The 25,144-nt window shown below is 26.4% G+C and overlaps 1 protein-coding gene across 4 annotated transcripts in view; it reads left to right on the top strand.

Annotated features, from left to right (window-relative positions):
* LOC106679912 (homeotic protein antennapedia) overlaps nucleotides 1-25,144 on the top strand; it is a 419,490-nt gene that overhangs the window by 186,546 nt on the left and 207,800 nt on the right. The window contains exon 1 of one of the 4 annotated variants that reach the window (XM_067047192.1): nucleotides 867-988. The exons of the other annotated variants lie outside the window; for them this stretch is intronic. The gene's annotated coding sequence lies outside the window, so the exon portion shown is untranslated. Of the gene's footprint in view, nucleotides 1-866; nucleotides 989-25,144 lie in introns of those variants that run through there. 4 annotated transcript variants of the gene reach the window in all.

The raw sequence follows: 25,144 nt of genomic DNA, 5'->3' as shown, positions 1-25,144 counted from the left end.
AATTATTTATTAATACTTTGAACCAGAATAGTACAGAGCAGTTTGTTTATTTTTTTTTAGTTTTAGCAACTATTTTTGAAGTTTTAAACCCCTGCTACAAGCTCCCTGATAAAGACCTGAAACTCAGATCGAAACGTGAATAATAATGATTTTTCTGCTAACTGCACCCCCTCTCCTCTCCCCCTACCATCTTCTCCAATTATTTATCTAAGGTCAACCATCTGCTCCTCATTTTTTTTTTTTTTTTTACTTCTATGTATTTATGCTCATCATTTTATTAGAAATGTTTCGATGAAAATACAAAAAAAAATGCTAGGTTGTAAATCGATTCACCATCTATCAATTTATCGCTAGGAATCATTTTACTTAAAATAATTTAATTTTCAGTCCATCTCTTGTCAGGAGAACCCTGAATTCTATTAAAAGAAAATACATCTTTTAGATGTGCTGCTAAGATTTCAAGTTTCTCCACATTTTTGCCATTTTTAAGCCATATCCTATCTCCGTGTGGCTTCCAGATCACCAATGTGCAAATGTTACCAGCCTCAATTCAAATGCTTGAGTCATAAAATATGGAATTAGTTCACTCTATGCTTTGATTTTATTTAAATAATGGTTACAGTTCCGACAAAACTATTAACATTTTTCTCAGAATTTTTTTTTGCAAATGTATTCGTAAAAGACGTAATTAGCTATTCTCAAGGTGACTTGCAGGTACCTCAAGACAACAAAGGGACCATCAAGAAGGTATACTGAATGGTGGTACTTGTTGAAAGCAGGTGACGTAAGCACAACAATGGTGCCACAACATTAATCGTGGGGTTGGGGGTGGGGGACGTGACGTCACTCCCCACGCTGCCTCCAGTCGGCTCCGACTGTTCAACATGGCGGTCCGGGTCGCCTGTCTTTGATCCTACGTACGTCTTCGATCTTCGCACAATATCGATTCTTGAATTTGACTTCTGACATTTCATGGATAGCTTCATAGGTAATCAAGTTAATAACAAATAATATATAATTAATTTTTATTTTTCGCATATATTGCAAATTAATTGCAACTCATTTAGAAAACATTTTATATATTCATTATATGAAATTGCTCACCTTCACTGAATTGTATGATACGAATTCAGAAAAAAAAGTGTTAAAATCATTTTTTTTTCTAATTTCTTATCATTTTTATTATATTATAGTTTATTAGTAAATTGAAAAGTTTATTAATTATATAAAATGAAAATATAAATACTTCTTCAATTAATATTATATTTTATTAGGATTATCACTCAAATAGTTGGTTTCCTAATCCCTAGGTTTTGTAAGGTTACTTTTCAATTATTTTATTACTAACAATTACTGAAAATACATTGACATATGAAAAAAAATTATAAAAAGCAACAACATGAAAAAAGTAAACGTTTTAGAAAAAAATAATATCTTCATGGGATACAATAAACTCAAAAATAAGTTAGAATAATTTTATTTTAGTATATATAGAAAATTAATAACTCAATCAATATGTAAATGTATCAAATACCGGCGTAATACAAAATAACTAGAAATTATTCAAATTTACATATAAAATAAAGAGACTCGATTCACATTTATATTTAATCATACGGACTCCACAAACTTGATGAAAAAGTTAATTAATTGTGCAAATTAATAAAAATAAAAGATAAATCTTGATTAAAAAATTAACAGCTTAATCATAATTTTGTTTCCAAACATACTTATTTATTTTTTTATTGGTTGGTTATGATTATCTTGGTTATAATTGGTTCCGTTTCGGGCTATAATAAAAATAAATAAACTATGATTAAAAATTACATCGTTTACTTTTTTAGAAATTGATCATATTTCAAATATATTCAATTAATACAGTTGAAATATTAAACAATATATGCTTCATACATAGGCTTACATGACAGTTTATTTTGTATGTATAATATTGAAAATTTATGTGTAAAAGATGAGTACTAAATTTTTGAAACATTTAAATCAGACTGTGGTCAAGTTTAATTGCTTTCGTATAGACCGAAATTTAATTTAAAAACATGACACTTGGTATTAAATAATACAATTTTGTAGATATAAAATCTAATATTCCTCGTGAATAATGGAACAAATATGTTCTTAATAATTATTTTTTACGTAAAATATTATTTTCTAAATATCACTCTTTTAGTTTACATTTTGGTAAATTTTGAAATCTAACCATAACTTACTAATAGAAGTAACACTATAAAAAATACAATAATTGTAAAAGTCCAAATTTATGAAACAATTCCAGTTGTACACTGAAATTGACCCTGTTAGTGTATAAATAATAGCCTTTAAGCTCGTTGGCACCATAAGGGCGGTAGAAAAAAGGGATGATGTGCCATATGGCTCCGGTTTTTTAATCGAATAGGTTCAACCGTCCAACGAAAATTTCATTATATTCAAAATTATATTTTTATATAGCTATTTTTTTAAAACACTATAACTCTTATTTTTCCAGGTGATCAGTTCAGAAGTTTGTTTATTTGGATTTTTAAGTTTAATTATTATTTGTACTCTTATTCTCATTTGCATCAGGTTTTTTTCAAGTGGAATGCATTGGCTAATTAGTTTTTTTAATGAATGAACTTGAATGAGCTTTTAAAAGTTTTAATTAGTTTTGTATGAAAATTGGAATTATCTGAAACATTAGAAATTAAGATATATTAAACAGCATTTTTGAATTTTTGTATTTATTAAAATTTAGTCGAATATAATAATTACAATTTGATAAAATTGATACATTTATATACACATTTTATAGCATTCATAAATTTATAAATCGTTCTGAAAATATTCAGTTTTTAGTAAGTCACACAACAATTACTGAATTCTTCATACTTTTATTTTTAATATAATAATTATAATTATTTATTTTTAATAATAAAGCGTTTACTAATTAATATAGTATTTGAAATATATGATGGAGACGTTTACTGTAAGGTTTAGTAACCTAAGTCTTGAGATTATATGATATATACATAACAAATGCATTATGGATTAAATTTAAAAAACATTTAAAAAAATAACTAACTTTTAGTTATATTTTTTTATTTTAAATCATAACTTCACTTTTTTGCCTAACATTGAAAAAATAATACTTTTTCATAAGTTCAGTTGGCTATTTATTGAAAATTGATATAGGGATGTTATTTAAATTTTTGATTTTCTTATTAATTTACTTAAATGAGGAGTATCCCATTAAACGTTGATATATTCACTTTTATTTTAACTACTCAAACTTATTCAATTTATTTTAAAAATTTAATTTCCACTTTCGAAAAAATGTTAATAATCGGCAAATTATATAAAAATTGTACTCATATATATGAGACGCTCAAAATAATTGTTAACTTATGATTTTCAAAAGGTAGATAAGTTGAATTTTGATATATCCAAAAAAAAAAAAAAAAAAAAAAATGTGGATGTGAGGATTCTAAATTCAATATTGTTAAAATAAATTACTGTATCATAACGATTCTGTCAAAATATATGTAATAAAAACTTTATATTTATATTTTGAAAAATTAATTACTATGAACCGGTTTTGAATATAAAAGGATGAAATTGTTTGGAGTAATAAATAAATAAAAATTTAATACTTAACATGAAATAAATTAGTGATTGAATAAATAACCTAAGAACCACATCGTCCTCATAGAATTCTGTTGAAATAAATTAGTGTCTTATTGTCCAATTACAAATATTGTAGTTATGGCATTTTTACACAAGCCTACAGCTTATATTTATTTGTATATATGAGTTGTTATAATATTAATAGAAGTAAATAATTTGAGGCATCTCAATTATAATTTCATTTTTTCTTTTTTAGTTAAGTAAATTAGGAAAATTCAAATATTCATTTTATTTCTGGGATAGAAGTAGCCGACAAAAATAGCATGAAATATTGTTGCCAGATAATACTGACATTTACAAGACACTATCTTGTGCAGGACAACACAGCCTCATTACTCCTTCCATTCCGTGTTACGGGCCCGCATCAATTAAGCGCTCAAGAAGGGAAGGATTATTTTTTTTCTAAATACAACATGATTGTACAAATATTCTCTTACATAAAGTTTCTTATGAAAAAAAACATAAAGGATAGCAAACGAGAGAAATTAAGATATATAATTAATATAAATGGAATGAAACTTCATTAAAAAAAAAAAAAAAACAATAAATATATTAATCATTCAATAGGTTATATATTTTTTATTTATAATCTAATAAAAATTAAATTAAATTCTTTTAAAATTCTGTTAGTTCATTTATAACTACAATATATATTATTGTTTGTTATAAAAAAATGAAGCAAAATTTAATTAAATGTAAATTTATTCCTTTTTTCAAAGAATAAAACTTTGGGGAAAAAATTTATATTTTTGAAAACTACCAGAATTTAACTTATTGAAATATTAAACAATTGATCCATATGATGGTGTATTTGAAAGAAAAAATCACTATTTCTCCAAATATGTCACACAATAACTTAATTTGCTCATGTCTTTAATCATTTTATCAATTCAAAAATAATATAAATCGTTAGTAATATTACGTTTTACTAATATAATGAGAATATAACGTTTCATCATATGATTGGATTAAATGATAAACAATATAAAAATAAAATTATTTACAGCTATTATTGTTCAGGTAATAATAATTACCAATAAATATGTATAAAAGTATTTCTTATTGATACAATTTTTTGTAAATTATTTAAAAGGAAATGAAAAAAAAATTATTTGTCACAAAATCTCTAATAAAATCATTTATAAAAAATTAAATACAAACTGAAATTTTCTTTTTAAATATGTTATCCGTTACAGTTTAATACAAATTTCTGTTCCACCTTTGATGATAGTTCATTTGCGTTTTCTTTATTCAATGTGATCATCCGAAATTCCTGTAATTATAAAATTAGACACAGAAGTCTGAAATTTTATGCACCGAATTTAACATGTAATCTAGGATTCAAAGGTGCATCAATTATTCCTAACTTTTTTTTTTTCAAAATTCGGCAGGCCAGAAAGCAGCTGCTTAGCAAAGACAAAAAGTAGAACAAGTTGGGATCAGATATGAAAATTACTATAGAATCAACCACGGGCTGACTTAATGAAGAAAATAAAGACAGGTTTGGAGCTTGGCTCATTATACGATGTTCCTTTGCTAGGAGGTGTTATCAGTTGGAAATTATGAGCTATGAACTAGTAATACAGACTGTTAGACGGCAGCCGGCTGTGAAGATATCTTGAATTAATACTCGCTATAATTGCATCTTGTATGTCATGATTAAAATGGGGAATTAAACAAACATTTCTACCTCTTTGTATTATTAGTATTCAACTGCTGGGATAGAATTAAAAAACAAAAACGACTCGAATAACCATAGAAATAAATGCGTATTTATTTCATATTTATATTAAGTGAAGGATTATATTTTATCTCATAAATAGCTGATTTTATCAGGACACTTTTAATATATTATAATAATAATATTCTTTATTTATCCTTGCAATAATATTGCAGGTGTCAGAATTAGGCTGTTCGAGCCTTAGAGTAAATTTTTAATCATATAATTTAATTTTGATCATAATTATAATTATGAATTTGATAAGATAAAAATTGGTAATTAACATAATATACAAAGTAAAAATAGAACAAATAAAATAATACTTCATATCATATTATAAATTATAAGGTGACTTCTAATTCAAAATGAAAAAAAATAAAGAAAAAGAATCAAATACTAGTAAACTAAAAATAATAAACAAAAGGTACAATTAGTGTTAATATTCATATTTACAAGTTTAAACAAAAATCAGAATGAGCTAATACAGAAGATAAGCTAATAAATAAACCAATATAAAAGGTAATGAAGAAAAATGAAATAAAATAAATCCTCTAACAAATTATAAATCTTAAGGATAATAATTCTAATAAAATGAAATAAATTATAATACTAATATCCTTATATAGTTTAATAAATAATAAAAAGATTCCAATAATATTTACGTTAAATATTATTTTTCTCTTCATCTAATTAAATCTTATATGAAACTTTAAATTTTTATTCTTCCGGAATCGGGAGGGCAGAAGGTGGTTGAAAATACGGGATTTGAAGATTGGAAGGGTATTATAACAAAGAATGAAGGAGGGAATAGAATTCAATTGGGAAGAATATGTATATATACATATATATATAATTACTTATATTTATATAATTACATATTAAAAGTTGCTTCTAGAATTTCCAAAATCTGAATCAATTACTAGTATTTAACAATAAAGTTGACAATTTCAAAATTTAAGCTCACTGTTTTTTTTTTTTTTTTCATTTTATAAGCTAAGGGAGTGGAATTTATACTTTAGGAGAAAAAATAATAAAAGCTCTGCCCAGCTTCATTGTGTGGCTAGAAACGATAACGAGTAAACAAGTAACAATATATAATAATTGAATATGATTTTTTTTTTTTTTTTTGTTTCATCGCTTTGGTCTTTTATCTTCTTAATAGAAAAATAGAAAATCTACGAATCGTTCTAGGGACATCTCGAATCAATTTTTAAAGTTCGTAGAAATTATAAAAGTATTTCTCGAAAGGATGATTGATACAAGATGTCTCTAAAACGAGATGTCATTTAAAATTTAAAATATTTAAATGGAACAAAAAACGTGTTATTGATTTTATTTTACATTGTGGCCACACTTGACAGGTTTTTCTTAATTTTTAACCAAAAAAAGAATTTTTTGAGGATCCAAAGTAAGCATCATTGCTAATCCTATTCCGATTTAGAAGATTTTAGAATTGTATTGATGAGAATTTCATTATCTTTAGAAGGTACGACTATAATCTTCCTGGAAAAATATATTTTTATAAGTTTTATTTATTTATTCATAAAACTAACATTTGTTAGTAACAGTATCAGAAATATTGTTTTATAAAACAAATAATTGTATGGACAATACCGGTCAAAAGTTGATTATCACTTCAATTGTTTTGGAAAATCCATACATTCTATAATAAATTATGCTTTTCGAATGAAACTTTATTACAAAAAATTACATAAAATATTACAATTTTAAAAGAACATTTTAAAACAATAATATTAATCTTTAAATGGTGAAGTGGAATTTACAGACACAACTGGTAAGGTGGAATCAATTTTTTTTTTAATTAATAATTAATCCAAGTATTTAAGGCTGTAATATTTCGTATTTTAACTAATTTTTAATAGTTTCTACACTAAAAGTATATAAAGTATTTTATAAAATAAACTGTAATCGACCAACAAATTTAATTCATTTTTTCTATTTTACATTGCATAATTTGACCTAAACAACCGACAATGTTCAACACAATTTAGTAAAAAATAAATATATTGTTTCTCCCATAAAAAATAACATGGATTTTATTAGAATTGAATTTTTGATTAGACATAACTATCATATTAAACGCCATTTTTTCAATATTACAGTAATGCTGCATTTATTATTAATTAATTACTATATACTTTTACGCTCTTCTGATGAAAACCCTTTTTTATGGTCTCTTTATTGATTCGTGTCCAGAAGGTCCAATAATGATCGGTCGAAGAATAGTTTGGTTGGACGTCAAAATTTTCGAATTTTAGAACTGATGATTTTTCGTAGTCAACCTGGAAGAGAACATAACAATTAATATAAAGAAAAATTGGTGTACACTTTTACTTCGATATAAAGTTCTATTTAATGATGTATTTATATATTTATTATTTTTTCCAATGTGACTTATTATCTAATTTATGTTTCATATAATCTATGTAAGTAATTAATTAGTCTTGAGTAATATCTAAAATTAGAAACACATTGATGCATTTTTTTTCTTAGCTGGTTTATAATAATATTTCATTCTATATTATTGACTATTATGTCTATTAAAATAATTTAAAATGACAATTGGACATGATCCATGATTCCTAAGTTAAGATTATAGGTTTCACGTTACTATTAATACATAACATATTCAACCTACACAAGCTCAGTTTGTTTTTTAAAATATATTTGTTGAGTCAGTGAATTAAGCTGAAACTTTGAGTAACATTCTGACTCTTGTTTTTAGTTATTTTACTCAATTTTAAAATATTATATATAGCTTTCTGCACATTGTCTGTCTACACATAACTGAAAGATGATTATATAAATGACTTCATCCTCGGAATATTTTATATTGTTATTAAAACATTCTATTTGATCAAATTTAATTTTTTAATATGAGTTAAAAAAATGTATAATAACTTTGTTAATAAACAGTTGAGAAAATATTATTTTTATACAAAATATAGCCTACCAAAAGAGAATTTTAACGATGTAGGTATAAATATAAACAGAATTGTAAAAAATGAATTCGTTTTCAATAATGCTTAAATTTTCAATTTTAAAAAAAATCTATTAAAAGCCAAAGCACATTAATAAGTAAATAATAAAAAAAAAATGTTATTTACAATGCCATATTATAAATTTAGTATCATTATTTTGGATACTAAAATTATTGTATGATGCATAAGATGACCCTCCAATTTTTAATTTTTTTGTTCGTATCTAAATTATAAAAAGAAATAAATGAAAATAGAGGATATGTCCAACAAATAGACTTCACATTTTTTGCGGTTTTCTGGACTATAAACATTTGAGTAACTTTATTTTCATTCATTAATGAAAAAATATTGATAAATTCTATACAGTATCTTCCTTATGCATAATATTTACAAATGTATATGTCCTGTATGTAATCGCTAAAGTCTGGAAGGTACCTAGCTATATGATATGTCTCTATTTCCTTCAGATACTCCTTAGAATTCAGAACCATCACCCAACCTCTATTAAAACAGAACAAACAGCATAACCAGAACTCTAGAAAGTCATCCATAAAATATAAGCTAGGGCTCACGAGGACTCTTGGTTATTTGATTTAGAGAAAAAACCAGACAGGAATAATTGGTGGTCATCTTGTCTTATAGGAGACATTTTTCTTTTGCTTTTATTTACCTCTTGGACATCTTTACTTTGATAGATGTCTATATTCGTTCTTTTGGGGACAGCTTTTATATATTTTTTTTTCCTTTGCTGCCGAAGTAAATGGTCTCGAATGAAATATGTAACCGATCAAAACGATATAAACATTTATTTTCCTCTTTGAATCAATTTGTATTGAATCGTGCTCTGATTGATTCGAATGAATGAAGGTGAAATGTGAATATTAAAAAAAAATAATTTTAATTTTATAGTAAAGGAAATAAATCGACTTTAATAATTGGAAAAACAATATTTATCATTATTGTTGAGTATTTATGGAGCAACCTACGCCATCTAAGGACTATTAATAACATAGCCAAAGGTACACTTTCATGTGAAATATATTTTAATAAAATAAAAACATACGTACTCATAATAAGAAAAATAAACAATAAAACTAAAAATAACATTAGCATTGTTGGCAATCGTGTGTAACCGCTCAATTAAAAAATCTTACCTTTCATTTCAAAATATTTTATTTTTGCTTAAAAATATGAATGAATACATCTTTATGAGTAAAGATCTAATGTTTTTGAATAACAATTTTTTTTTTAATATCCATTTAACCTTAAGGTTAATTTTTTTTTGTCTGGAGTGGTTTCACAATGAGGCCGATGATGTAGTAAAGTAAAATCATTGATGTAATTTCAACATAATTATTTTTTTTCGGTACTCATAATTACTTGATAAAGGATAAGATGTCAAATTTATAATTATTATGTTTTATTTATATTTTATCATTAAATTATAACTAAGGTACACTTAAATCTGGATATACGAAATATCAAATCTATAATTATGAAGGATCATTGCCTACGCGAAATTTCATTCCAAAAGCAAGAATGAATAATTAAATATATTTATTTATTCATGTATTCATATCTTTATAATTTTGGATGTACGTGGGATTCTGAGATATTAATGCTCCGTATTCTTGATACAACATATTTTGTTTTTGTAGGAAAGGAGAAGAAAATAGGATTTGCATGTTTTCTTTTGAAAATATTTTTTTTTTATCAAAGGGAGGAAATAATCGATATCTATCTTTTAGTATTTGTGTTACAGTACCTACCTTAAGTATGTTTTGAATTGTTCTTCAGTAATGTAATAGGTATTGCATATGTATTTTTTTAAACGCTTAATGAAAGAAGTACTATCAGTTGCTAAAGTTCTCTTTTATGAGCATTTTTATCTTTACCTGTCTGAAATGATAAAGCATTGACTGATCAGATATTAAAAATATAAGAATTCATTTTGTTTTTATATGTTTTTATGAACCACACAAGAACAGGTCCGAGTATATTTAGTTTAAGAATTATTGATGCAATGATGCATTAAAACGATATAAATCTCTTCCTTACGAAACAGATATGGAACAGATAGTGCTGCGGAGTTCGTGAGTGTTTATTTTTAAAATTATTATTGACTATAGATGCCTAAATACTATAATATTATATAATTATAATACAACACACCCGATCTCCTAAGTACTTCGGAGAAGTCCGATCGTACGATTATCTCTATAGATGAATATTCATCGATAATTTTTTTCGAATCGATTTTTATCAAGGACTGCTTTAGTGACGGTATTAGATAGCGTTTATAAAAGGGGAGAAAAAAAAAAACAGGGTCTCGAAGTTTTGTGAGCGGTATCCTGTGAGAGCTCGTAATGATACGCTACGAGACACTTAGATTTATATACCAGTAGCCATTCACAAGTGTTAAAGAATTGAGGTGACTTCATAATTGGTGTATAATTTTACGGATTGATTGGCCCACCGATAGTTCGGAAACTGGAACCATGATCAGCTATTATATCCATTTCGAAATATTCATAAGCTTTTAATTGTTACTGGAATGAATCGTCTGTCTGTCCTCAGTTTTGAGAAAATAAAACGAATACCTGACCCTTCACGAAGAAAATTTGTAAGATTATCTGTATGATAAAAACTGTCTGCGCCTACAAAATCAAACTTAGAATGAATAATAAGTAAAATATATATGGTTAAAAAGAAAATAATAATAAATGAAAAACATTAATAATATTTTTGAACTAAAATTGTTACAAGTTAATGAAATATAAAAAAGTTACAACTTTAAATATATATATTACTTTCTAAATACATTCGTGTTAATTACAATATGTACTAAATTTACGAAATTAAACCTCAAAGGCATATTTTTTTGTAATGTTACATTTTGGGTGAATCTTGAAGTCTGATTAATTTATTATAAATTATTTGCGTTGTAAACCGAACAAATGCTTTAAAAACTCACGTTGTTTTTTTTTTTAATGGAGGTTATTAAAGGTACAAAAATAATAGTACAATAGTAAAAAAAAAATTTTAATGGTTACTATAGTTTCACTCCACTTAGCACAGCTTAATCAGGACTAAATGAAAACAAGATACAAAAATTGTTAAATGAAGGAGACAAATCATTTTTTAAAACCTCCTAGTTCTAAATATTTTTAAAAAACTACCAACCAATAATTACTAGAACAAACTTCAAGGTTAATTCAAAACTTTGCTTTGAAAAAAAAAGGTTTAGAGATTTTAGAAACAAAGGCACAATATTCATTTACATTAAATTACTACCATAAGTATTTTTTTTTAAATTTACATTCTTCCTGGATTTTAATTTATTCTAGATTTTCTTCTTGAAATATGATTGAACTTTTTGAGTAGATATTTAATGCATATAAATAACTTAGGCAGTCGATTTTCATGTAGCTTGTCAGTTTTTTGAGTTTCTTGTCGTATTTATATCCATAAAGCCTAAAAAAAAAAGTAAAAATTACAACTAAAAGATAAATCAATCAATAGTTCCCTATTAATGAAAAAAAAAAATCAGTTAAAAGAACTTTAGAAGTATTCCTTTAGAATCCTTTGCCTGTGAAAATAAAATTGCGAATACATTTCTCACGTTTCAGAAAAATATCAGAAATGAGTATAAATTATGTATGATATTTATTCTAAATATATTTCAGAAGAAATTCTATATTTAAGCCAGCTATTTCTATAATATTTCAGACTAATTAAATCCCATAAGCTTTCGAGTCCAGTCTATTTTCTAAAAAATAATTTAAAAAATACGTTCATGTAACATTTAAAAAAAAAAAAAAAATATATATATATATATATATACACGTCACAAAATGTAATTAAAGTATCCGGAACTGGCGTAAAATGCGGTGAGATTTAACCGCTCTTGATACAAATTGGTCACGGCTGTAAGTTGCTACATTAGCTTACTTTAACAGATTCTTTGCTATCATTTATCCCAAGACACCTCACATTAGTTTCAGCGTTTCTCAGAGTCTAACACTAATTTTAGAGTATACTTCATACCTGACGCTGTGAAGGTATGTCTGATCCTGTAATCTTACAGATCTATCCTATACAACCTTCACCCCAATAGTCTTTGGCAATTTAATTATATATTGGCGTTGGAACTATCACAAAATAATTGGTTTTATATATTGTAGAAAGACTTATTAAAATTTGAAATTTTTTTTTCAAAAGTCGGTATATCCACTTTTTTTGCACTTTATAAGTCTACTTGAAAAAATTATTTTATTTAATGCAAATTTTTAATTTCTTCTGTTACTGATCGAAATTTTTGATAAACATGCATCCCATCTACAAAAGATGCTCCCATAATGATTTTTTAAATACTGATTTTCAACTTTTGATAGAAAACTCCTCAATTTCGATACTTACAATATTAAAAAAAAAATAATTGAAAGATAGATTCAATCATTATATCACAACGATGTACTCAAGTAATTATTAATTTATTTTAATATTATTTACATTTTATAAAAAAAAAATGCATTTAGGAATCAATTATAAAGTTTTATCAAATTACTTATTTAAATAAAATAAATAATCTAGGGCCTCTGATGGTCTAGGTACGTCACTGATCTTCAGAAAGCTTAAAAAAAAAATTCTCAAAAACTTTTTTTTTTTTTAATAATTTATTTATTGATATTTACAACTGTATACATATATACACATCAAGTAAATTTGCTGTAAGTGATATTATGACATAATAAAAACATGTGGATAATCTACCCATTGATAGAACTCCAAAAACATTTCTAAAGGAGAAGATCTCGAGGCCATCTTCTTTTCAGACGTCTAGGAGGATTTCAAAATTTTTAAAAATATTTTCTAATGGCCATAAATATTTTTTCATGCAATTAAAATAACCTAAATTTATTTCAACGAAAATTCGTATTATAAATAGTTGATTGTAAGTACTTTGGTAGACCATAACTTATAAAAAGTTTCTTCCATAAATGTGTATGACTCAACGTCAGCTACAGAATATAACATACAAAAAATATATATAAAATCGTTGGTTACTTTTTTTTGTCTATCACATATTTAAAGAACAAATTATATATCTTTGATGTCAGTACCTAACATTTACAATAATTTCTTAATGATACACAAACTGTTTCCTATTATACTCACCTAGCGTGGAAATCAATTTCAGTCATCCATTTTCCTCTCTCTTAATCTGGTATGTCTTCAGTGACCGTGATGAACAACGGTCATTACCAAAGGTTCAGATTTTCTGCTCTGGATCCGTCTGTTTCCACTTGGATGACGTCAATTTATATTCACAATAGATGCTGCAATAAGGAAAACAATTAGCGTGGGCAAAGTATTAGCCAAAATATTTGATAATTACCTCGCACGTATATAATTATTTTAATTCTTATATATAGGTGCATTACTAATTCCATTCCATATTATCAGTGATTAATGTTTTACTTATGTTATTCTGATAGATCACCATTCAGTTTAATCGTTCATTCATATAACCTAGCTAATGTTAACGTAAATCTAAAGAAATAAAATTGCGAAAATAAAATTTTGGAAAACGGTCATGTATCTCATAACGATTTGAAAATAAAATACTAAATAGCAGTCAGACTATCTCTAGCATAGTTAAGTTAGGATGAAAATTTACTATTTCAACAAAATGACATTTGAACAGTTGAATGGGAACTAGGCAATAATGGCTTGTGTTGTTAATTTTGTGATAAAAGGTCTATGATATACACAACAATTCAAAACTTCTGAGTTTCAACTTTCTGATATAGAAGCAAAATTATTTGTTGTTATTGTTTTGTAATATATAAATATGTATTTGTAATATCTTAAGAATCGATATGGCCATGTATATATCAGGTAATAAGAATACTTAGTAGTTTGAATCCTCATCTCACAGAAGGTACCCAATTATGAAAGGAAACTCTTTCCTGAATGTAAAAAATAAATGTTAAGTAAATTTAATAGAAATCCAAGAAATCTCAACAATATTGAAAAAAAAATGTAAAATTCACTGCATTAGTATGATAATTTTTCTTCTTATTTCGTATTAAATTCAAAAACTTTTCTAGTACAAACTATTTATTTGAACCATGATTAAAGAGAAATATAACAAGAAAAAATTATTCAATTAGTATTAAATAAGAGTTAATGAGTTACTGTCATATGGAAACTGACGAGATAAACCTTGTCGTTTTTAATAAGGTTTAACTGTTTAAGTAATAATATATAAAAAAAAAATAGTTTTTCAAAATTCTATATATCCACTTTTGAAAAATTATTAGAAAATATATTTTTATTAAAAATGACGATTTAACAGGAGAAAAACGTCTGAGTTGACATGAGAAAATATAAATTTTGAAATAAACTAGTTTTAGAAGTAGAATTTTAATTTATTCATATAATATATTTATTTATTAGAAAAGGATATATTAATTTTTGACAGAATGCTCCTCATTTGTTTTTACTAAATCTATCAAGATTGTCTTGAATATTGCTCAAAATATTCTGTATGTTATTTGAATGTAGTGTACCTTGGTTCTGAGTCAGCAAATAAAAATCTTAAAACTCCATTACTGAACTCCGAGGACTACGTAATGATAAATTTCGGTTCATCAATGACCGAGTGAACTTCAAGTTTATCAATCGTTCCTCTAATTATAAGCCCGCAACTCTTGCGCAGACCGGTTCCAATGCGCCCCTTGATAATCGAACATCAGCTGCGTTTCCAGCATTCACTCAATTACTGCCGTGCGCGTCCCGGCCCAACTCAAGCTCTTGGTATTCCACTCAAATATCCCAGGCCCCAGCTATCTCATCGTGGGATCTCAGTATATCTCATTAATAACCGAATAGGTAGGCTAATCTCCATTTAATAGGCAGTCATCTATTAAATATTAATGGATTATAATGGAAAATGAACGCGAGCCCATAGAGTGATTAGTTCCTGGTATTAATTAATTATAAAACATCTTTATTTGGCCGTTTAAAAAGTAAATATATATCAATATACTATGCAATATTTTTCTTTAATAATATTATTTTTTTTATTAACATTTACAACTATATTTACATAAAAATAAGTCTTTTAACTTTGATTTTAGATTATAAAGGTATGATACTAGTGTAGAGAAACTACCCATTAGTAGCACATTAATAACATTTCTACATTAGAAGGTATCGAGGCCAACTTCTCTTCAGGCGCCTCGGAGGATTGTCAGGAATGGAAGAGGAAATAAAATTAGAAACTAGTGGGTTTGGGTGGTAGTAGAATTGATATCTATTTTGGGCAAAATTACATTTGGAACAGTATGATTTTTATGGATGATGTTATTTGTTGCAAAGTAAGGAGCATTGAGAATTATCCGAAGGTAAGGATTGAATAAGAAAGAAATTCGAAGGTTTATTGCAGTCCCAAAGCTCAACTCCTATCTAGGCTTTATTATAATCATGTAGATCAGATTTTTATTATGAATTGGATGTTAAGCCCGTTTCTCTGTAAGTGTTGTAATAGTTGGAATCGACGTGCAGTTTCCTGTCTTTTTAGTCTTGTGTAAGGTTACGAGGTAAATCGATTGTCCAGATGTAGTCCAGGAAAAGGTTCTTTTCGGCACTGGTAAAAGCAACTTTATTATTACAGTATTCTGTTGGGCAGTTGGTAGGATTATGCTGAAGGATAAATGTGATTTAATGGTGTTTATTTTAATCCTCCATTTTCGACACTATTCTTCGAGTTTTGTGATATAGAATTGGAGAGTTGGGGTTGTAATAGAAGGTTTGTTTTTGACTATGAGCACACATGTGTCATCAGGATATGTGGTAGGAATAGTGTTAGGATGCCAGCTGTATAGACTGTGTAGAGGATGGGATCAAGGATACTACATAGAGGAACACCAGGGAACTGAGAGAAGAGGGATAAGCAGGAACTATTGTGGTTTACTTTGAATAATTTACCAGTGAAAAAGGAACGGGTAATGAGAAAATATGTAGGAAGTAAGAATTTACGGAGTTTGTAAAACAGTCCTGGATGCCAGACTCAATCAAAAGCCTGTTATAGTCGAAAAAGGCTATCGTGAATAATATTAACAAAGATTGAAAACACTCTTTATTTCTGAAAATATTAAAAGATCTTAAAACAAGTTAATCAAACGCTGATAGGTGATAGGTACTGAAAACAAAGCTGCATTTCATCAAGAAAATATTACAGCTCAGCATAGTATCATACTTTCGGCGTTATGTGCCTATATACACTACCAGTAAAATTTTAAGGCCTCATTAATTTTTTAACAAAATTTTATACATTGTAGAATAAATAATATAGTTTTTCTAACGAATCTTTATCCTAAAAAAATAGAAAACATAGTCCAAACATGAAATTAAATTTCACATTTTATAATTTACCGACACAACTGCTATTCTTTTGTATTAATTCAATTAACAACCAACGCAAGTTCTTAACATCGTAATATATTGTATTTTAACTCACTTTTAGTAATTTTTATAAAATTTTCCCCAAAACAATTGTATTTCCTTTTAATTTTATATTTTCATTACTAAAACTAGATAATTGGCAATGCTTAACATAATGGAGATATAACGTAATTTCTTGTTGCTTAATAAATATAATCTCAGTACAGTTTATACAAAACAACTGGCGCTTTTAAAATTTTGTCTGATAGTGAGTATATACGTTACAAACACTTTATAGGCTTCGAATCCTAGCTAGCTTCGAAACTTTCGCTACTTATCTAGTATCTACTGCCAATGGAGTCCCAGATATTTATTTATTATATTTAACATATTGCTAAATATATATATTATAAACTATAGAACGTAGAGAAGATTATGAGGCCGATAGAGTGGAAGGTTACTTAGGTAGAACTAGTTCAAGGGGAATGAGCTAACCGGTCCCGCAGGAAGTTTATGATGCCTGTAGTGGACTGGCGCTGGGATTTAGGGAGTGCTTGCCATAGCCACTTGTTTGAGCATGGGCTATCCCAGGCTTTAGTGTAAGCAAGAAAAAAACTGTTTGTGTTGAACTCAAATATCCTTCTTTAAGACGTAGGTAACATACATTACACATTTTTATTTAAATTTAATAGCAAGCTATGTCATGTCGACTTGATTTGTGTTGAGCTACCATTTGATACCCAGGTTAATCTTCCGTATGAAAATATATTTAAGTGTCTAATTTTGTAAAAGCAGCATTAACCATAATAATTTCAGAAATTACGCAGATTTGTCTTGTGAACATCAAATAATATTTTAATTTTGTGGCTCGGTAACAATATTTTCACTGCGCATGCGTATTGATGCCAAAATCTTTGGTGACGCTCGAGAAGGAAACATCTTTCCAAGAATTGTTCTGTATGTCTTGGAATAATAAAAAAATAAGCTATTCTAATACTGATTTAATTTTTTTTGTTATTAGTTAATAATTTGTTCAGTTAAAAAAATTAACACTAATTTTTATTACATGATTTAAACTTTCCATATGACAGATTAATGTATTTTGCCATGTTTGTTTTGTTTTGTTCTGAATAATACTGTTTGGTTGATGCACATGAAATTTTTGCTATGATCTCACATAGAAAGAAAATACATTCAAGTAAATTCTTTTATAAATATTTAAAATAATTTTATAAGCAATAGGATTGATCTTTAATTACAGATAAATAATATAAGTATTCGCTGATCTATTTAAAATAATTAAAGTCATATATGGTTAATTATCAGGCATACAAATTTGTTGGTTAATTAGTAATTGAGTTAATACAATAGACAAAATTTTTGTAAAATGACCACAAAAAATGTTTGTTTTTCCAAAATTATTTCTGTTTAAAAAAAATGTGGTAAAACTAATTTAAAAATTAATTTTATGTTAAATTCTAAACTCCATAAATCTAAGTTTTGGATGTTCTGTCAATTTTACACAATTCTATTAGAATTTTTAATATAACTAAAATAGTTGCTTTGACATTATTAACGTACTACTTTTCTGGTCATATCATGTTTTTAAATTTTTTTTTCTTAAAATATTAATAAATAATTCATCATACTAAAGTGTGATAACATCTCTTTTCCTTCCCATCCTTTTTTATGAATGTAATTAAGCTAACTCCACATATGCATGGTGATTTATGTTTATAGTGTAATAAATGTTCATACAATTTTCGAATCAGTAAAGTGTCTATATTTAGTAAAATTAAATAGACAAAACTACAATTCATAGATTTTAAGAATTGTTCTTCATACCAGAAATCCTCTCGGATAAATTAACCAAGTATACGAATAATTTTTTGATTAATTTATTAATTAGTATTACAAATGTTTTAATTCTAGGAAATAAGCACGTATTTGGAACGTGTTTTTCAAAACACCCATTTAATAATGGACTTAATCCCGGACACCCGAAGCTACGACTATTCCTGATTAATCCAAAACGAATGAGGACCAACCGATCCTTGGGAGAGGACTATTATATTTTTTTTTCCTTAAAAATCTCGGCCAATCACGTTTAGCCCCAGCGTGTGGGCCAGAATCAGCCCAACGTGACTCGAATGTCGACTCGCCCCTCAAGCCGCTGGAATTTTAATGCCCTTTCAGTTTAAATCAAAAATACATTTCGTATTTACAATATATCTCTCGCCGTTTTAGGTTTCTCTTTCGTTTTCACAACGCTCTAAAGAAATATTTTTAAGTTTTAAAGCATCTTTCCTAGGTATAATTTAGTTTTAATTTTTATTAGCTTTATTTTGCGGGCCAGCACAACACAGAAAACACTATTTCAATTTTTATTATTTATGATTAATTTAATTTTTAAGTATATTAACTAATGAAAATAAATTAGAAAGCCAAACTAATTTTAATAAATAAAAAAAATAATTTCGTCAATGTTAAAGAAAAAATTAGTATAGCATATTACAGGAATAATCCAAACATTACGTTTTCAGTCTCAAAAACACCGGTAGACATCAAACAGTTCATAAAATGTACAGTACATCTTACATCAACATCTATGATAGTCGCAATACTTTTGGATATTGCGACAAGCTATCAAGTGCTTTAATTATTAATATTTATAAATATAATGGTAATTTGTATTATTATTTTATTCCTAATGAGAGTGGATCGGACCAAGTCCATTATAGATAAAACGTCTATTTCGTTCGATCCCGTCTCCCATAAAATCAATACATATTGATTATCCAAAATGATATTGTTATTTTTTTTTTTTGTTCTCTTTTTTCCTTTAAAAAAATAAATTTTTAAATTCACCGTTTTTATTACTAATTTATTGAAGGCCTAATTATCCGACCTTACTGTTCTAATTACGAATTATATTACGAAATGAAAACAGAATAATGTCCAATAAGATAGTAAATATTTATAGATTCTGTCTGGGTTGTATGAAATAGTCCATATTGTCAATGATGGACCTAGTATTCAAATTGTAATTTTAATAACAATTTTTAATTTAAAAATTTTAAGAACAAATTTTATTGTGGTCTACTTCCACAGCAAATATATGATTTATATGTGATATTATTTTAGTTAGTTCTGAAAAGGCAACACGTAAAAGTAATTTCATGGGTCTAGGATTTTTTGAAAAAGGTATTATGTACCTTTAGTATGTTCTGCATATTTCTATTTATGTTCTTTATGTTATTCAGATCTGTTTGAATTCTGGAAAAGAAGTATTATCTACAGACCAAAATACTAGTTATATTAGAGGTTCCAAAAATGTTTTTCTAATAATCTAAGTGACTCATTATAAGTTGAAATTCAACACTATGTGGGGTTCTACTTAGAAGACGATCATCACAACATCTCTTTTAACTGGAAACCCCAATAAATTTTACTTTAAAGCTTCCAATGGAAAGACACAATAAATACATCAGACCCGACAAAGCTCAATGAAAGATCAAAGATTTGATGTAGCAAAAATAAATTTTTTCCCTTTGTAACGTTTCAAAAACAAAAAAAAAGTTGCACTGTTTGCATGACCTCGATCGAGCCAAAACACCGAAATAGTTGTTTGAGATAGCCGCAGCTGGCTCTGGTCTTTTGAGTGGCAGGTTTACAAGCACTTGTGTATTGTTACAGATCTTCCATCAATGGGAGCTCAAAGCATGTTATCTCTATGTTGCCTCCGGATAATGTTTTTGATTATTATACAAATATTTATTTAATTATATAACCTCAGATTCGAAATTGGACACGAATTAACCGGAACTGATTTTTAAAAAAATAAATAAATCATGACATTCTTTGAACATGAGCGTCGGCCTGCTCAATGTCACAGATGTTTGAGAATTTTAGACCTCCGGCTCGGCCTAAATTGTCGGGTCTCAGCCGTAAAACTAAAAAACCTAACTACCGTTTCAGAGGCCGAAAGGGCAAGGAGAAAGAGAAAAAAAGAAGAACTGTTAGGAAGGGAGAAAAAATATATACCACATGTCACTTTTGGAAAAGGACCACTTATAAGTTAGTGCAAGAACAGAAATATATCTGTTTCAGAGTTGATCAGAGATTAACTGACCTTTACTAAATGTAGGAATAAATTAAACAAACATAGTATCAGCTTCGTCGTATCAATAAAAATATTCCAATTAATATAATAAATATAAATACATACATTTAAAGTAATAAAATATTTTAATAATTCTGAAATTTCTTCTTTTCATTTCTCTAATTCCATTTATTGATAAAGTACTATTTTAAATATATGATTTTTATTCATACCTATAGATCAGCTAATACTGTAAACAATTTTTAAATTCTTCAAAGTAATTCTTTTCAACTTTCACCAGTGGGTGGTTCCTCTTGTTATTCAAAATATTGGAATAAATATTTGCAAGCTAAAATTTAAGTTAAGAATGCAATTAAAATATAAATTTGAAACTTATATTGTTTTCGGTAGTGTTTCATTGATTATCTGATATTTATCCTAACGTTATAATATCTCATGAAGACATCTGCAATGGAATACTCGATGATTATCAAAAGAAAATTTATCATTCGATTTTAAATATGGTTTTAAGAAATCACTATTTTTTTTTTTTTATCTAAACCCCAATCTATAAAAATTATCTCTAAACGGTTAAACAAAAATCATTACGTTAATATTTAAACATAATCTAGATCACTTACTCAATATTTATTAGTCAGAGATTTACTTGTATTTTTGTGACAAATATTTGAAGAGAGTGTATGTTCTAAAAAAAACCTTTTTCTCATTGTAGGGCATGACTATGCAAACAAAAAGTTGCGAAACGTTACCAAATGATGTATTAATACAAAGTTGCATTATTGACTGATCCTCAAGACACACCAAAAAAAAAAAATATATATATATATATCAGAAAATATAAACTAAACAGTTGAACAGACATAAGGAATTTGAACCAACATTATGCAGACATTTTAAGCAAAATTAATTTATGAATAATAGGGTTAAATTTTATGTGACTATTTACAATTAACTTTAATATGAATTTTAATAATTAAATAAGAATATAGACCAAAATTCTGTTTGTAATAAATCAAGGAGAATTATATTAGTATTATTAGGAAGGTTAAAAATAGTGTACGATAAATTTTAATCAAAATTTAATCAAAAAGTGACAATATAGATAATTTAATATGAGATATGGTAAGCTTATCAGTATGATTTCCTATTGTTTTATTGTTTCATTGGGTGATTTTATTAAATTTATTGACCTGGACAGAATAGCCTACAAAAAGTTTTTAATTGCAGAATGTGATTTTTATAATGTCTGTTGAAATTGTTAAAAATTAATGTATAATAAAAGCTTTTATTTAATTATTGCCCTTGAGGATGGGCAAAACGTTGGACATTTAAAATAATAATAAAGAATCTTTGAACTTAATTTGGATACAAATTGTTTTATTTAAGCAATAAAAGAACTGTAAATTTGAAATAAAAAAAGTTGGTTTGATAACCTCATGTTAATAATTATTTTACTAGATTTTATTGTGGATACAATGGTAATGTTATTTTTTCCTCTATTTTTTACTGAAATAATCCCTTATATATTAAGACATAGGTTCGGCGAATGATATACTGTTACTTATCAATTTATGATCCCTTTAAAAGATTTAACAAAGACAAGAAATTTGTTAAAAGGGGGTTAGATGACAAGGATTACCATCCGTATACAATGATATATTCAGCGACCGTCTGGGTTTCGCGTTGCTTTGAGGTTGCCGACTGGGCAGAGAGCTGCCGCTTGGGTATCCTCATTACCATAACCCGTTCTTTTTGGTCTTTTTCTATCTCCTCCGACTTGTGTAAAAGTCCCATTGAACACCTTGCCTTTCAGGGAGATATAGATAACTGTAATGGCATGATTATTGAACAGTTATAACGGAATTTATTATTATCTCTTGGCTTATGAGTTAGGGGCAAGCGGTCAGTAAATAAACATTATTATACATAATGTAATGGGTATTAAAATGTCAAAGTAGCTATTTTAGCTTCTAAAAACAATGTCCAATACTAAGGTATATAGTTCAATTCCTGTAAACATTATTCATTTAAACTAAGGGATGTATTTGCATTTAAATACACCACATACTCCATGAAAATGTCGTGTTAAAGCATTCTCTATTTAAATAGAAATTATCGCATTTTCTAAGCAAATTGAAAAAATAACATCAATATTTTACAGTAAATTTTAATTTTAAGTCCATTCTTGTGAAGATTTTAAATCCCCCAAAAGTTGGTATAGAGTAAATCTTTCAATAACGTGCCTGATCTAGGCTTAATTATTCTTGAATCCGATTTCTTAGGCAATGATACTGTATTTTTTTCTCAACAATTATCAACTGTTTTATTGACATAATGGTTATGTACTATATTATAATGATAAGTGAATCAATTTCTAATAAATTATTAGAATCATTGAAAAATAAATACATTTAAAAAGTATGAATCATAAATAATATGAGAAAAATAAAAAATAATGTTAATAATCAATAAATAAAAAATATGAATTTAATGCAAATTAAAAAAAAATACTGTATTTTATTATTAGTTTATCAAAATTAAAATAACAACAATAATAAAAATGTAACTAAGGTTTATATATTGTTGGTAAGATAATGAATTATATATAAAAAAATAACTGATCTTGTCAATAGATATTTAATTATGTTCACATTTAATCTCAAAATAAATCATAAGCTCTTGATATTTTGGACATATCTGCACTAAATTTAAACACTATAGTGTTATAATAAAATATGAATATGCTACACATTGGTTTATTTTCTTTATTAACAAGGAGGGCTCCAATTATATAACTGTAATTTACATGTATTTCGTAGAGTAGATTGTATTATTTTTTTCAATATAGTGTAATAAATATAATATTTTACGCTTCCTTTTCTTTTTTAGTAGTTTAGGGTTTAAGTTTTCCATTCGCTGAGAGAGAAAAATAGATTATGACCGGTTGATCACTAAAATTTAGTTTTATAATAAAGTTTCAATTCGCTGTATAGAGAGAATAATTATTATAGTTGTTAGAAGAGATGATAAGAAAGTTACCGGGTTTTCATGGGAATACTAAAAAAATTGGTAAAAAGTTCAATATTCTATATCCTATTTAATAATGAACGAATTTCGATATACATATATTTTTTTATATAGATAATTCAATTAGTTTTTTCGATTTTCTAATTCAATTTTAAAAGATAAATTGAAATCTTTATAATATTATATAAATTTATTTATTTATTATCTCATCATTATTTATAATAATATTTGTAGATATATTTATTTGTTCGAGTTTATTATTTGTAAACATATGATAGTTTTTGTTTTTATATAGAAATGGCTCATGTATCAAACTATTTTTGAATAATTTGAAACAAAATGGTAATATGATCCCTATTAATTATGAAATTTGAATTAAACCACCCAATGAATTATTGAGTGTGAATCGTTTAAAAAGGTTATTTGATTAGTTATTAATTGACGTATTTTCAGATTATATGTCTAATTAATCATTCAAAAAACTAACAAATTACTTCTGATAAGTGTTAAATGATTCCTAATGTAATAAATTAGTTTAAACGAGAAAAAAAAAATTAAACCGGAACACATTATCTTAATTGGTTTTTTTCCAAACTGTTCAAATGATTAGTTCGTTGACCACCCAGAAAGATCATTCCCAAACAAATTCGAACAGCGAATCATAAAAGGATACCAATATTTTATTAGAATTCATTTTGATTTTATTGTATGCTAAATAATTTATAATTGTACTAACCCTCGTTTATTTAATTGTTCTGTTATTAAAGTTATCTTAGGAAATTTGGCGATTTTAATTTTTTATATTCTGACACACTAATGACATTAATTAAAAAAATAATAAAAATAAATGCATAAACAAAATGTTGTCCATTAACTCAGGAACTTAAAAAAAAACTAAATAAACAATTCTTTTTTACTGTCTAATGTTTTTCATATTTAAAAAAATAAAGTAAAATAATTTCGATATGTATGTTGATCAGATTTAATTTTTTTCGTCTCGTTTAAATGAAACATAAAATATATATAATAAAACTACAAGTGAAACATAAATGCAATGTAAATCGCTTCAGAAAATAGAAATAAAAATGGTACCATGGCATTCAAAAAGTCCTGTCGTTTTTCGTTTGTTCGTTGTTTATTTTGATT

The sequence above is a fragment of the Halyomorpha halys genome, unplaced genomic scaffold (genome assembly GCF_000696795.3).
Source record: "Halyomorpha halys isolate HHAL.00 unplaced genomic scaffold, Hhal_1.1 Scaffold15.1, whole genome shotgun sequence".
Classification (NCBI taxonomy): Eukaryota; Metazoa; Arthropoda; class Insecta; order Hemiptera; family Pentatomidae; genus Halyomorpha; species Halyomorpha halys.
This window is presented reverse-complemented; position numbering and strand designations above follow the sequence as displayed.